This window comes from Haemaphysalis longicornis, unplaced genomic scaffold (genome assembly GCF_048455015.1).
Source record: "Haemaphysalis longicornis isolate Haplotype H1 unplaced genomic scaffold, Haemaphysalis longicornis Haplotype H1 scaffold_7, whole genome shotgun sequence".
Taxonomy (NCBI): Eukaryota; Metazoa; Arthropoda; class Arachnida; order Ixodida; family Ixodidae; genus Haemaphysalis; species Haemaphysalis longicornis.
The window spans coordinates 112656777-112673224 of NW_027526422.1; the positions used below are offsets into that span (position 1 = coordinate 112656777).

A 16448-nucleotide genomic window follows, 5' to 3' on the forward strand; every position below is an offset into this window, starting at 1 on the left:
ATGCCGGCGGTCTACAACGCCAAAGATGGCATAGGGGAATGGTTAGACAATTTTTTACTGTTAGTGACGTTACATTATTATTTTTTTACTAATTATACGTGAGAAAGAAAGAAAGAAAAACACGCTCCCAGAGTGGGGACCGAACCCACGCCTTTCGATTAGATCTCGAATGCCTTACCAATTCGGCTATCTGGGCGACTGTGTACTCCTTCACTTTCTGGGGTATTTATATTTACTACAACTGTATCTGACGCTTGAGGGTGGTAGCCAGCGCCACTCAGACTACACGGGGAGAAGGGGACCTTCTTTTCAACCCCCGGGGCGTGACTCTAACGTCTACAACCTGTAATAAGTGGGTAACTGGCGGGAATCCCTCTTATGCTACATTGGCATCAACGCTGCCAGAACCGAGGCCCTCGCTAAGCTTTCGCACGATAATATGGTCTGGAAATGAGGGGCTCGTTAGTAAATACAGAAAGAAATGCCGGCGGTCTACAACGCAAAAGATGGCATAGGGGAATGGTTAGACAATTTTTTACTGTTAGTGACGTTACAATATTATTTTTTTTACTAATTATACGTGAGAAAGAAAGAAAGAAAAACACGCTCCCAGAGTGGAAACCGAACCCACGCCTTTCGATTAGATCTCGAATGCCTTACCCTTGTAGACCCTTGTACCCTTACCCTTGACGTTGTAGACCGCCGGCATTTCTTTCTGTATTTACTAACGAGCCCCTCATTTCCAGACCATATTATCGTGCGAAAGCTTAGCGAGGGCCTCGGTTCTGGCAGCGTTGATGCCAAGGTAGCATAAGAGGAATTCCCGCCAGTTACCCACTTATGACAGGTTGTAGACGTTAGAGTCACGCCCCGGGGGTTGAAAAGAAGGTCCCCTTCTCCCCGTGTAGTCTGAGTGGCGCTGGCTACCACCCTCAAGCGTCAGATACAGTTGTAGTAAATATAAATACCCCAGAAAGTGAAGGAGTACACAGTCGCCCAGATAGCCGAATAGGTAAGGCATTCTAGATCTAATCGAAATGCGTGGGTTCGGTCCCCACTCAGGGAGCGTGTTTTTCTTTCTTTCTTTCTCACGTATAATTAGTAAAAAAAATAATAATGTAACGTCACTAACAGTAAAAAATTGTCTAACCATTCTCCTATGCCATTTTTGGCGTTGTAGACCGCCGGCATTTCTTTCTGTATTTACTGACGAGCCCCTCATTTCCAGACCATATTATCGTGCGAAAGCGTAGCGAGGGCCTCGGTTCTGGCAGCGTTGATGCCAAGGTAGCATAAGAGGGATTCCCGCCAGTTACCCACTTATGACAGGTTGTAGACGTTAGAGTCACGACCCGGGGGTTGAAAAGAAGGTCCCCTTCTCCCCGTGTAGTCTGAGTGGCGCTGGCTACCACCCTCAAGCGTCAGATACAGTTGTAATAAATATAAATACCCAAGAAAGTGAAGGAGTACACAGTCGCCCAGATAGCCGAATTGGTAAGGCATTCGATATATAATCGAAAGGCGTGGGTTCGGTCCCCACTCTGGGAGCGTGTTTTTCTTTCTTTCATTTTCACGTATAATTAGTAAAAAAAATAATAATGTAACGTCACTAACAGTAAAAAATTGTCTAACCATTCCCCTATCCCATCTTTGGCGTTGTAGACCGCCGGCATTTCTTTCTGTATTTACTAACGAGCCCCTCATTTCCAGACCATATTATCGTGCGAAAGCTTAGCGAGGGCCTCGGTTCTGGCAGCGTCGATGCCAAGGTAGCATAAGAGGGATTCCCGCCAGTTACCCACTTATGACAGGTTGTAGACGTTAGAGTCACGCCCCGGGGGTTGAAAAGAAGGTCCCCTTCTCCCCGTGTAGTCTGAGTGGCGCTGGCTACCACCCTCAAGCGTCAGATACAGTTGTAGTAAATATAAATACCCCAGAAAGTGAAAGAGTACACAGTCGCCCAGATAGCCCAATTGGTAAGGCATTCGAGATCTAATCGAAAGGCGTGGGTTCGGTCACCACTCTGGGAGCGTGTTTTTCTTTCTTTCTTTCTTACGTATAATTAGTAAAAAAAATAATAATGTAACGTCACTAACAGTAAAAAATTGTCTAACCATTCCCCTATGCCATCTTCGGCGTTGTAGACCGCCGGCATTTCTTTCTGTATTTACTAACGAGCCCCTCATTTCCAGACCATATTATCGTGCGAAAGCTTAGCGAGGGCCTCGTTTCTGGCAGCGTTGATGCCAAGGTAGCATAAGATTGATTCCCGCCAGTTACCCACTTATGACAGGTTGTAAACGTTAGAGTCACGCCCCGGGGGTTGAAAAGAAGGCCCCCTTCTCCCCGTGTAGTCTGAGTGGCGCTGGCTACCACCCTCAAGCGTCAGATACAGTTGTAATAAATATAAATACCCAAGAAAGTGAAGGAGTACACAGTCGCCCAGATAGCCCAATTGGTAAGGCATTCGAGATCTAATCGAAAGGCGTGGGTTCGGTCACCACTCTGGGAGCGTGTTTTTCTTTCTTTCTTTCTCACGTATAATTAGTAAAAAAAATAATAATGTTACGTCACTAACAGTAAAAAATTGTCTAACCATTCCCCTATGCCATCTTCGGCGTTGTAGACCGCCGGCATTTCTTTCTGTATTTACTAACGAGCCCCTCATTTCCAGACCATATTATCGTGCGAAAGCTTAGCGAGGGCCTCGGTTCTGGCAGCGTTGATGCCAAGGTAGCATAAGAGGGATTCCCGCCAGTTACCCACTTATGACAGGTTGTAGACGTTAGAGTCACGCCCCGGGGGTTGAAAAGAAGGTCCCCTTCTCCCCGTGTAGTCTGAGTGGCGCTGGCTACCACCCTCAAGCGTCAGATACAGTTGTAATAAATATAAATACCCCAGAAAGTGAAGGCCGATAAATACAAATACCCCAGATATCCGAATTGGTAAGGCATTCGAGATCTAATCGAAAGGCGTGGGTTCGGTCCCCACTCTGGGAGCGTGTTTTTCTTTCTTTCTTTCTCACGTATAATTAGTAAAAAATAATAATAATGTTACGTCACTAACAGTAAAAAATTGTCTAACCATTCCCCTATGCCATCTTTGGCGTTGTAGACCGCCGGCATATCTTTCTGTATTTACTAACGAGCCCCTTATTTCCAGACCATATTATCGTGCGAAAGCTTAGCGAGGGCCTCGGTTCTGGCAGCGTTGATGCCAAGGTAGCATAAGAGGGATTCCCGCCAGTTACCCACTTATGACAGGTTGTAGACGTTAGAGTCACGCCCCGGGGGTTGAAAAGAAGGTCCCCTTCTCCTCGTGTAGTCTGAGTGGCGCTGGCTACCACCCTCAAGCGTCAGATACAGTTGTAGTAAATATAAATACCCCAGAAAGTGAAGGAGTACACAGTCGCCCAGATAGCCGAATTGGTAAGGCATTCGAGATCTAATCGAAAGGCGTGGGTTCGGTCCCCACTCTGGGAGCGTGTTTTTCTTTCTTTCTTTCTCACGTATAATTAGTAAAAAATAATAATAATGTTACGTCCCTAACAGTAAAAAATTGTCTAACCATTCCCCTATGCCATCTTTGGCGTTGTAGACGGCCGGCATTTCTTTTTGTATTTACTAACGAGCCCCTCATTTCCAGACCATATTATCGTGCGAAAGCTTAGCGAGGGCCTCGGTTCTGGCAGCGTTGATGCCAAGGTAGCATAAGAGGGATTCCCGCCAGTTACCCACTTATGACAGGTTGTAGACGTTAGAGTCACGCCCCGGGGGTTGAAAAGAAGGTCCCCTTCTCCCCGTGTAGTCTGAGTGGCGCTGGCTACCACCCTCAAGCGTCAGATATAGTTGTAGTAAATATAAATACCCTAGAAAGTGAAGGAGTACACAGTCGCCCAGATAGCCGAATTGGTAAGGCATTCGAGATCTAATCGAAAGGCGTGGGTTCGGTCCCCACTCTGGGAGCGTGTTTTTCTTTCTTTCTTTCTCACGTATAATTAGTAAAAAAAAAATAATAATGTTACGTCACTAACAGTAAAAAATTGTCTAACCATTCCCCTATGCCATCTTTGGCGTTGTAGACCGCCGGCATTTCTTTCTGTATATATATATATATATATATATATATATATATATATATATATATATATATATATATATATATATATAGCGAATCAGAATAGGAAATGAGGGGCTCGTTGAAAATAACACAGAAATAAGGGTTGGCAGTCGAGAAAACCTCGGAAAGCAAAGGGGAGGATGTGGTAGATCATTGAAACAGATTAAGAACTTGGAAAGAAAGAAAGAAAGTGAAGAAAAAATGCCCGCCAGGTGGGATCCGAACCCACGACCTCCAGAATACCGGTCTGGTGCGATAACCACTACGCTACCGGCGGGGCGATTCTCCCATTCACTTTCTGGGGTATTTATGTTAGGTAAGTTTGTTTCCTGTGCTTGGGGGTGGTAGCCAGCGCCATTCGGACTAATCGGGGTGAAGGGGACCTTCTTTTTAACCCCCGGGTCGTGACTCGAGTGTCTACGACATGTCCAGAGTGGTCGACCAGCTTTGAACCCTCTTAAGCTCCCTTTGGCAACAAGACTGCCAGAACCGAGGCCCTCGCTATGCATGTAGCGAATCAGAATAGGAAATGAGGGGCTCGTTGAAAATAACACAGAAATAAGGGTTGGCAGTCGAGAAAACCTCGGAAAGCAAAGGGGAGGATGTGGTAGATCATTGAAACAGATTAAGAATTTGGAAAGAAAGAAAGAAAGTGAAGAAAAAATGCCCGCCAGGTGGGATCCGAACCCACGACCTCCAGAATACCGGTCTGGTGCGATAACCACTACGCTACCGGCGGGGCGATTTTCCCATTCACTTTCTGGGGTATTTATGTTAGGTATGTTTTGTTTCCTGTGCTTGGGGGTGGTAGCCAGCGCCATTCGGACTAATCGGGGTGAAGGGGACCTTCTTTTTAACCCCCGGGTCGTGACTCGAGTGTCTACGACATGTCCAGAGTGGTCGACCAGCTTTGAACCCTCTTAAGCTCCCTTTGGCAACAAGACTGCCAGAACCGAGGCCCTCGCTATGCATGTAGCGAATCAGAATAGGAAATGAGGGGCTCGTTGAAAATAACACAGAAATAAGGGTTGGCAGTCGAGAAAACCTCGGAAAGCAAAGGGGAGGATGTGGTAGATCATTGAAACAGATTAAGAATTTGGAAAGAAAGAAAGAAAGTGAAGAAAAAATGCCCGCCAGGTGGGATCCGAACCCACGACCTCCAGAATACCGGTCTGGTGCGATAACCACTACGCTACCGGCGGGGCGATTTTCCCATTCACTTTCTGGGGTATTTATGTTAGGTAAGTTTGTTTCCTGTGCTTGGGGGTGGTAGCCAGCGCCATTCGGACTAATCGGGGTGAAGGGGACCTTCTTTTTAACCCCCGGGTCGTGACTCGAGTGTCTACGACATGTCCAGAGTGGTCGACCAGCTTTGAACCCTCTTAAGCTCCCTTTGGCAACAAGACTGCCAGAACCGAGGCCCTCGCTATGCATGTAGCGAATCAGAATAGGAAATGAGGGGCTCGTTGAAAATAACACAGAAATAAGGGTTGGCAGTCGAGAAAACCTCGGAAAGCAAAGGGGAGGATGTGGTAGATCATTGAAACAGATTAAGAATTTGGAAAGAAAGAAAGAAAGTGAAGAAAAAATGCCCGCCAGGTGGGATCCGAACCCACGACCTCCAGAATACCGGTCTGGTGCGATAACCACTACGCTACCGGCGGGGCGATTTTCCCATTCACTTTCTGGGGTATTTATGTTAGGTAAGTTTGTTTCCTGTGCTTGGGGGTGGTAGCCAGCGCCATTCGGACTAATCGGGGTGAAGGGGACCTTCTTTTTAACCCCCGGGTCGTGACTCGAGTGTCTACGACATGTCCGCCTTCCCGCTCCCGCAAAAACGGCGGATTTTTTCTCGACTTATATTTTCGCTTATTTATCAATGAATCAAAGAAACGTGACAAGCACACGTCGTTCGGCCCTATTAAATATTTCGAAAAAAGCCGAATAGCACTCGCAATGACGACTGCAACCTTGATATATATATATATATATATATATATATATATATATATATATATATATATATATATATATATATATATATATATATATATATATATATATATATAGGAAACGAGGGGCTTTCAAAATGGTCACCACATAGAAAAATACTTTGGAGAAGGTAGCGGCCTCAGACCTCTGCCAACGTTTCGACAAGGAGACTTGTCTTTTTCAAGGCATCAGGGTTCATCTCTGGCACACTGTTTCATAGATACAGATTGACTTGGAGAGAGAGGGGGGAGGTTGTTAAGAGCGGGGTTGGAAGGAGGACAGCAGAGTGGGTCAATGGTCGGTTGAAAGGAGCGAAATAGTGAGATAGAAAGGGAGGTGTGGTTATTGTCACAGGGCCCCGCAGTAGAGAAAGAGGGAAGACTACGAGAGGGTCGGAGGAAACAGGGGGTAATGGTTTAAGCTGGGCTGCGGTGGGGCCGGGCGACCTCAAAGGATGCTTTCGGGAAGTTTGGGGCCGAGAGGGGCGTCTTGGGGGTGCAATTGCAAGGTTTCTGAACTGTGTGTAAGAGCGGAAACTTGTAAACAACAATAGCCCATATAGTTTGAGGAATGCCGACTGAGGAGGTCAGTGTTCGCAGAAGAATAGAAGGGGTATGCGCAGGTACAACCCACGGGGAGGTTTGCGGTAGATCCATGGTCTTCTTTCCTGTATTCTTTGCTTCGATCGGGCTAGGAGCGGTGTTTCAACAGAAAGCTTTGTACCCCAGACGCTTCAGCAAAAATTATGGGAGAAAAATTTATACTACTGCCTTTTTTTTCCAGGCCGTCTTGAAGAAACCGAACGGGCTCCGCAGTGCCTTGGTGGCAGTAAGAATGTTTAGAATTTTTACAGTATTTTTCTCAAAATAATAACTTTGAATTTTTTCTGTAAGTGGATATTTTTACGCTGAAAAAATTTGCGGAAGAATTGCTTTAGCAAGCAGAGAAATAAATACCCAGTCGAAAAACACAACAGAGAAATACGACAGAATGATCCTGTGAGGGAATGGGACATTCTGTAGTCTGGAGTAAATCCTGAACTGTAGTCTGTAGTAAACCCTGTCCTGTAGTCTGTAGTAAATCCTGTCCTGTAGTCTGTAGTAAATCCTGTCCTGTAGTCTGTAGTAAATCCTGTTTTGTAGTCTGTAGTAAATCCTGTCATGTCTGTTTTCGTAGTAAATCCTGTCATGTCTCGAATTTCAACTTGTTTTGCATAAGAAATTTGCTTCCCGTGATGTTTTTTCTGTTAAGTACCTGAAGTAAGCAGGATATGCATAACAATTTCAATAAAAATATGACCAACAAACATAACCATTTGGGGGAATTTTTGCCTTTCTGGAACAAGCTTAAAATTGTTTTCACTGAATAATTGATTTCAGAACGCTGTACCAAAAGGCAATGTAAGCAATGCAACAAGTGGTACATTCATGCATGCAATACAAAAGTTTGATGTTACGCAGATTGCACATGCCTGATGCTTGTGCAGTCGCGGAAACTCGCGCACACGCACACTGCACACGCGGAAACTCGTGGATCCGGCAGCCGCAGAACGTAATGCTAGAACACGCCGGAGACAACGTGGTCTCCAGATGCTCGCGCTAGGCCTTTTTTCTTTAATAGCCGTGTAATTACAAACCCGCGTAGCTGTTAAGAAGAAATACAGAAGTATTTCCTTCAGGGACACCTAAGTAGCGCTACAAAATTTAGCTAGAGTCATTTGGGCACTTTTCAGCTGATTTGGCCGTGCTTCTGAAGCAGGGCCAAATCGCGTCCCATCATCGCGTTCCATCAATGACGCTCAATCTGTTCATGAAAGCAAATTTATTCACCCGGATAGAAAAAAAAACTATTACACGAGCATGGACAATAACCGTTCGAAAATTCGTTCCTTATACTAGTTAGGACCATTAAAACACAAGCAAACAAATATTTCTTGAACCTGATTTATTTAAACAGCAAAACGCGAGAGAACGTGAGAGAATTAAAATGGAAAGTCAATATTTAGCTGGAATGCTTGCCTTGGTGAACCTTGATCTGTTGACAATGCATTCGCACAGCAAAACGTGGAGGGGTATCCTGTGGCGAAAAGCGCACGTTTCTGTGGTGCTGCACTATCTCGATGAGTATGCACGCCCAATACCTGCCGAAGTCACGCAGGGGTCATTGCAAGTTCAGTCGATTGTCGCAGCACATCGCACGTATTCGAGATCACACTGCCTGCGAAATTCGTCGTATTCACTCGCATCAGTGTGCCAATAATCCCAAGCACCACGGTTAGTCGTGGCTAGAGGAGTCCTCACTTCGAGATTCTTGAAATCCGGACCACTGATCTTGCTTTTACCACAGCTTCCGAAGCTTCGAATGTTGCTGCTGATACTTCGTGGAGACATCATATGCACGTTTTTAGAAACGCAGTGTCTAGAGTTACGTCCGACGGAACCCAAAATCGAAAACTAGAGTTACGTCCGACGGAACTTTAAGCCCGTTTCTAGAGTTACGTCCGACGGAACTTTAGGCTGGTTTCTAGAGTTACGCCTGACGGAACCCCAAATTGAAAACTAAAGTTACGTCCAACGGAACTTTAGGCCAATGTTTTGAGTTACGTCCGGCATAACATAAAGCACAATAAATTTACAGCTCTTGAAGACTCTTGAACCAATTTACATTGTTCAAGAGTAATTAATAGGGTTGGGTGTCAGTTAATATTTCAACTCGATTAATTGGCATCGATTAATTCGATTATGCATGGATTATTTTGTTGTGTGGTTTTTTAAGAAAAAAATGACCAAAAATAATTATGTAGTAGTACATATCAGATCAATATGCTCATACACTTGTTCAGACACATTCCGTATGAGGTAAGTACGTCATCATCACGGCGCATGATGCGGACGCGACGCTTATCAGCTCGTTCGTCACTCACATTTTTTTCTCACGCCGCGCTTTGTCTTCGGCACGAACAGAGGCAAGGGGCATCTGAACAGGCGAAAAGCATCTAATAGCCGGATTTCCGGATTACAATGTTCTCAGTTTCTTTTACTTGTATTTCCTTATATATTATCTGCGGATGAATCGTGACCGCCGCACGCAAATGGCGGCAGTTCTCGGCCACACTCGGCAAGCATGATGCCAACTCCCATTTGGGCGGGCGAGAAAGTTCAATGAAAACTACTCCCCTTGCCTCTGTTCGTGCCGAAGAAAAAGCGCGGCGTGCGCGTGACGTGTACAGCTCGGAGTGCCATGAGCGCGTGGGCGTGGCTTTGCGGCGCTCAGCTCCCGCAAGGAGCCCGCTGTGCGCATCTGGAGAGCTGAGGTTCTGAGCGCTGTGGCTCTGCACGCAATTACAATATCAAAAATCTAATTATCGATATCGGATGGACTCATGATCCTTTACAATTTCCCTATTACAACCAAGCACCTAACTAGAATAAATAGAAAGTTAATTAATAACTTCTAGTTAAGTATGCCATGGCACTTGAAACCGTTTTATAGCTCCCGCCACGGTTCCTGTTCACTTGGCGCAATTAAAACAATTTTAGCTCCGAAAGCCTATTTTTAAAAATTACTTCGTCTTCCCGGAAACACCCAGTATATATATCCGCCGCTGAAAATCGTTCGTCTCCGTCCACGGGGACGACCTGCTGTATCCTAGCGATATACAGTTTCGATGTAAAAAACAAACGCACGGGGAATAAGATGAATACTTGACGTGTTGAACCCTCGATTTGCTACAATAAAGGCAAGAAAAAAATGCTGGTCATACACGACATGTTAAAGCGAAGCTTTTTATGGACACGCGAAAGGAACATCCGGCGCTGCCGTGTACGCAGAAAACTCCGCCGGCGCAACCGCATGCCATACGCTAAAAAAGAAATACAGGCTGGAGAGGAGTTAGAAGTAAGGGGAGAAAGATTGGCTGAGTTTGTAGATGACGTAGCTATACTATCGCTTCTACCGACCCTAAGTGGGAACGGCGCATCGGACGGAGCGGAAACGAGTCTTTCTGGAAGCAGAGCGCGAGCGCAGCGCGCTATCTACGTGAAGCGCAGCTCAAGCGACAACGGCGGGTAGGTTGTAATAAATAAAAAAAATGAATTATTTAATTGAAAAATCCATCAACCCAGCTGGGATTCGAACCCACAGCACTGCATCGTACATCGTACGTCGTGCATCGTACAAGTGACAGATTACACCTATGGAGCGGGGAGGTTCCCGTTTGAACCCATTCCCATTTCACCCTTCCCGCTTGTTCGGTCCCGTTTCAACCCGGCGCAAAACGACCTTCCCGTTTCGCCCTTTCCCACTTGCCCCGTTCCCGTTTGAACCCGTTCCCATTTTAACCTTCCCGTTTGTTCCTTCCCATTTCAACCCGGGGCGAAAGAACCTTCCCGTTTCACATTTTCCCGTTTAGCCCCTTCCCGGAATAACGTACCCAGTTTATGAAACGTTATAAAAACATTTTCACATTGTTTTTCATTTATTTCCGTTTGTTCACAGCCGCTGCGATAGCATGCTCAGTACATCCAGAGTCCTCAATTGACTGCTTTTCAAACGTGGGCTTCACTTTTTGAATCTAGAGACGACGACATTTGGTTACAATTCGTCGTACCAATTAACAAATCTTTTAAATTAACAAAGCCCAACAAACAAAGTAACAATTAACAAATTAATAAACAAATCTTTTAAATGAACAAAGAAGTCCTTTAAACTAACAAACCAAAAAATGATAAAATAAAAAAGCCCAGAAAAGCGCCGCGGAAGCACAAATAAAAAATCGCAAAAACACCCTCACTTTGAATGAAATCGTATTTGGCGGACTAACACATGTAATCGTTATAATAGCGCAAGTGTACATCAATGTCGAAAAGAAACAGATGAAAACTATAAAAGATAAAAAGATGTATAAAAATAAAGTAACCTTATGTATCTGGATACATATGCCACATCTGGCTATAAAAAATCGCAGTCATGAGAAGCGGCGAAAAATATAAACTTAGCTTTGCATTTTATTGATTCTGTTTATTCCCGTCACTCTGGCGTACTCAGTTTGCATAGTAGGGCAAACCTTCAAAAACTTAAGCAGCGCAGGGTCGTCTCTAGCCTAAATTTGCTTTACTAGAGAAACTTAAAATTGTCGCGGGAATACTACCTCTAAGGGCCTTCACACGTTCAGCGAGAAGACATCATAGTAAGACTATTAGGCAGCCAACCAGCTGAACGGGAAGGTCGTTTAGGGAACTGGCGCACACGGGACGGGTCAAGCGGGAAGGGCGTTTCGGGAATGGGTTCAAACGGGAAGGGGTCAAACGGGAATGGGTTCTTTCGGGCTACACCCATTGATTGTGGCTTGCTTAGGATTTCTGCCTCAGTCTTAAGGCGCGCTGCAACCAGTTTTGTGAAGCACATATCGCCACTTTGGATGCAGATAAGCCCGGACTGAGCACTTCTGCAGTGCAGCCTCAGAAGTGCTTCACCTCGTATACGTTCTTATGCCTTTGTAGATATATGGGGATGACAACAACACAGCGACAAGTTGTTTCCTCGGACCATGTCGGCCTTACTTTCTTAAAATTCCTTACTTGTTCAAGCAAGAATAATGCGGAAGACACGTTTTCAGCGGCCTTTTGCCGTATGTACGAAAGGTCCGCACTGAAGGAATCCTCTCTCAGCTGTTGCAGCGGTTTAGTCGCACAATTTGACTCATGAGGTCGCTTTCCTTCCTCTTCCACTTAACTTTTTCTGTAGTCAACAAGGTTGACGCCGATCTGCTGTCAATATAAACACCTCCATCATGCTTGTCTTCAAGGATCACCGCTCCAGGCTGTCCCGAATATCCATCTGGTGGCGTGCCCACGGGGGCGTCGTCAGGCAGGGTTTCTGTTGTGGCAGCACACGGAAGCGGGATAGAGCGAGATGTAACAGCTGACGAAGCGTCAGCGCACCCTGCGTCCCCAAAACGAGCCCTTTTATTCGAGCGCTCTTGGTGTTCCGGCGAGCTCCAGTCCGGTGCTCTGGCTGCAGAAAATTGCATGCAGATGACAACGAACGCGAAAAAACGATGAGAATCAGAGCTCTTCGCCTTTCCCATTTCCCCTGTTCCCATTTGAACCCATTCCCATTTGAACCTTCTCATTTGTTCCCTGCCGCTTCAACCCAGTACAAAACGCCCTTCCCGTTTCGTATTTTCCCATTTAGCCCCTTCCCGGAATAACGCACCCAGTTTCGACTCAGGTGACTCGAACCGAGGCGTGCGATTTTTAAAATTTAAAGTTGCGTCCGACTGTATTTTAACCTCATGTTTTGAGTTACGTTCGACGTAACCGCAAGTCAGAAACTTGCGCCCGCCGTAACCTGAAAATTAAATTGAAGTTACGTCAAATGTATTTCACCGTAAAAAAACGTTACGGCTGGCGGAGCCAAAGTATGAAGACGCCCTATGAACCTGCAACCTTTTTGCAATGGTCCGTTTTACGATACGCGGCGCCAATTAAAAAACAACACGTAGATTGCTGCGTTACGTCCGACCCGGTACAGCACACCTTACGTCTTGCTTCTGCGTTGGTCGAGCGCGGTCTGGAACGTGTTACTCGCATGCGTACGCCGCGGCCGTGGTGATGGTGCCAGTCCGTACGGTTGCATAAACGAATGCACTTATATGCAACGCACACAAAAAAAGAGCGAGAATTAACAAAATAGAACCTTTCCGTGGTCGCAGTGCCAGTCTGTAGCGCCCGCAGCTCTCCTCAAGAATGAAGTTGGGGTTTTAGCAAATGCAACTAATAATTTATTAGGGGTAGTACAGGTATACTGTTTTATTTGTAGGAAAAAGATATCGCGAAATATTATTAGCAAATCTTAACTAACTACAGAAAAAACTTATTTTATGAAAGCGAGAAACGGCCAAGCCATGGTGGTACGATCCATTTTAATGTGTACGTCGCTAACGGTCACTTTATATGCAAATGTCTGTAGAAGAATGTCCATTGAAGTCCAAAGCTGAAATTTTTCCTCAGAGGAAACGGTTCGCACATATTTTTCATCCAGGCGTTAAGAACACGTACCCCAAGCCGTTTTCTCTTGCGTGTACTTTTTACGGGTAATACATAAGCGGGAACGCAAAGCGTGGAAAAGCAAAACCACACATTTAGGTAGTTATCCGTCTGTAATAGCGTTTTAGCATATCGTTACCGTGTTTGCGTCACCGTTTACCGTGTTACCGGGAGCGGGAGTTTCCGTTTGCCGCTGAAAACGGCATGTATTAGGCAGTTTTAGCATATCGTTACCGTGTGTGCGTTACCGTTTACAGTGTTACCGGAAGCCTCTGGCGATGGTGAAGCCTGTGCCGGCAAGTTACCGTTCGCGGTAACACTCGCGCTGCGCAGTCGACTCCCGAAAACACGGTAAACGGTAACGTAAACATGGTAACGCTATGCTAAAACTCTCTTTTATTTAGCACACCGTTTGCGGTTTGCGTATTTCGGCCGCCGTGGCGCAAGTAGCGACATCTGATGAATTAGTGTCAAAGCAAATCTTGCATAATTTTTTTTGCTGATATCTATTTGCTTTTGTTTAAAGTAGCTGGAATATTTCACTTTTCGGGTGAAGCGTTCACAATAACTGTAGTTGCTTTGACAATATAGCCATCACCTGTAGAGCTTAAAAAGAAAACGTGTCGGAAGGACCCTTTAAACCTAGTAGAGTTAGAGTCAATAGGCAGTTTTAGCATATCGTTACCGTGTTTGCGTTACCGTTTACTGTGTTACCGGAAGCCGCTGGCGACGGTGTAGCCTGTGCCGGTAAGTTACCGTTCGCGGTAACTCTCGCGCTGCGCAGTGGACTCCCGCAAACACGATAAACGGTAACGTAAACGCGGTAACGATATGCTAAAACTGCCTATTGACTCTAACTCTACTAGGTTTAAAGGGTCCTTCCGACACGTTTTCTTTACCGTTTACCGTGTTACCGGAAGCCGCTGGTGACGGTGAAGCCTGTGCCGGTAAGTTTCAGTTCGCGGTAACTCTCGCGCTGTGCACCAGCACGGTAAACGGTAACGCAAACACGGTATCGATATGCTAAAACTGCCTATTGCAAAATAGAATTTGCCCACGCGCTAAATATTTAGGCAAGAAATAAGTAAAATATGTTGTAGTAACTACTCAGTAACTTAATTACACTACCTTGCCCAGCACAATTTTGGAGGCCTAAAAGCCCACTGAACACAAAACGTCTTATAGATGTCCACCATGGTCTTGCAAGGTCTCAGACATCTTGCACTATGCGAGTTAGCTATAAGACGTCTATTTTTTATGTCTCAAAGATGTCTTAAGAGAGATATCTACAGGACAATTGTGCAAGATCTACGACGTCTTGAGCTCTGTGAGATGTTGATAAGTCATCTTTACTAAGATGACTAGAAGACGTACGAACCTCAATGTGTACAAGACGTTCCCAAGCAGCAAAAAATTGCCAAGCCCAAGCACGGCAAATCATCAGTGGCCAATGCAGGGCCGTACCCAGAGGGGGGGTTCCTGGGTTCGAACCCTTCCCGAAATCTTTTCCAGGCAGCACGTAAACAATACTTACTGTTGCTTTCAGCCAAATTACCCCCTTCACAAAATTCATAACACCCCCCGAAAAAAATTTCTGGGTACGGCCCTGGCCAATGTGTCCGAGCTTGGCAATACTTCGGCCGCCATTATTGGCTGGCGCTTGGGAAAGTTGACAAGCCAACAAATGGCCAAGCTCTGGAAGGCCAATATAGAACAAATCTTGGCAAAGTATGTTGCCATGATAATGCCTATGGGTGCACCCCGTGAATTCTCATGCACATTTTTGGCTTTGTGGCCAGTCTTTATGACCAATGCCTATTTTATGGGATGCCTCGCTGCCCGATTTCTGCTTTATATATGCCCTTTAACAGGAATTTATTTAACGTTACTCATTTATTTAATGCGCATTCGTTAAATAATTTCCTGTACAATGCATCTATAAAACAAAAATCGGACCGCGAGGCACAATAAACAAAATGCATCAATTTTGCGAAGCAATTACGGGACTTGCAAAACAATTCAGAAACAAATCACCAGGTTCCTCTGTGTAGTTGTTTTTATTATGTACATCAAATTTACAACGGGAAACCTGGCTTAACAGTGGCAAGAATAGGAACACAAACCCGGAAGCAAATAGAAACACAATAGTCGAGAAAAAAAGCGCAGCTCATGAAGCGCCGACCGATTATGCTTCGGAAGACAGCTACGCCGCAGTGCCAGCCGCAGGATGGCACGAAGGCGACAGCTGTCTTTCAACAAGCCCACAGTAAGACAGCTACGCCGCAGTGCCAGCCGCAGGATGGCACGAAGGCGACAGCTGTCTTTCAACAAGCCCACAGTAAGACAGCTACGCCGCAGTGCCAGCCGCAGGATGGCACGAAGGCGACAGCTGTCTTTCAACAAGCCCATAGTAAGACAGTTACGCCGCAGTGCCAGCCGCAGGATGGCACGAAGGCGACAGCTGTCTTTCAACAAGCCCACAGTAAGACAGCTACGCCGCAGTGCCAGCCGCAGGATGGCACGAAGGCGACAGCTGTCTTTCAACAAGCCCACAGTAAGACCGCTACGCCGCAGTGCAAGCCGCAGGATGGCACGAAGGCGACAGCTGTCTTTCAACAAGCCCACAGTAAGACAGCTACGCCGCAGTGCCAGCCGCAGGATGGCACGAAGGCGACAGCTGTCTTTCAACAAGCCCACAGTAAGACAGTTGTAGTTGTAGTTGTAGGTGTAGTTGTAGTTGTAGTTGTAGTTGTAGTTGTAGTTGTTCCACGAATGCCACCGTCCCCCGTCGGTCAACAGCTTCGTTGGCGACGAGGTCCTTCCGCAGCATCCCCAGGGCACGGCATCCCCAGCCCACGACGACATGAATGTGAGGAGCACCATTCACCGTTCTTCGCTCTCCCGGTTGCAATCAAGACGTCTGGCGGAGCAGCAGCCGCATGTGGTGGCGCTCACACCTACCCCGCCCAGAGAACGAAGTGAGGACGGGTCCTACCACTTTTCAGACATCACGACGCCCACATCCTTGAACAAAGATAACGTGAGCCTTGGAATGGAGCCCTGCAACAACTCCAAGGTGCCGGTGAAAGACCACATTCCGCTTACCACGATGGGTAACATGAACTACCGAAGGACGAGAATCTTGTGCCGACCAGAAGGCAAAAAGACGACCGATACCAACATCTTGGGAAACTCATCCACAAACGTTTATGAAGAATCCATTGAGAATCAGCACATCGTTTCAGCTAAAAATGATGAGGCCGAAGCCAGCGGCGAGGTAGCATCAAA

The 16448-nt window shown here is 46.0% G+C and overlaps 1 non-coding gene across 1 annotated transcript; it reads left to right on the top strand.

Annotated features, from left to right (window-relative positions):
* The first annotated feature begins 1476 nt into the window (after positions 1-1476).
* On the top strand, positions 1477-1550 carry Trnai-uau (transfer RNA isoleucine (anticodon UAU)). Its single transcript has one exon. It is a non-coding gene; the product is annotated as a tRNA-Ile (tRNA).
* Positions 1551-16448: the final 14898 nt, after the last annotated feature.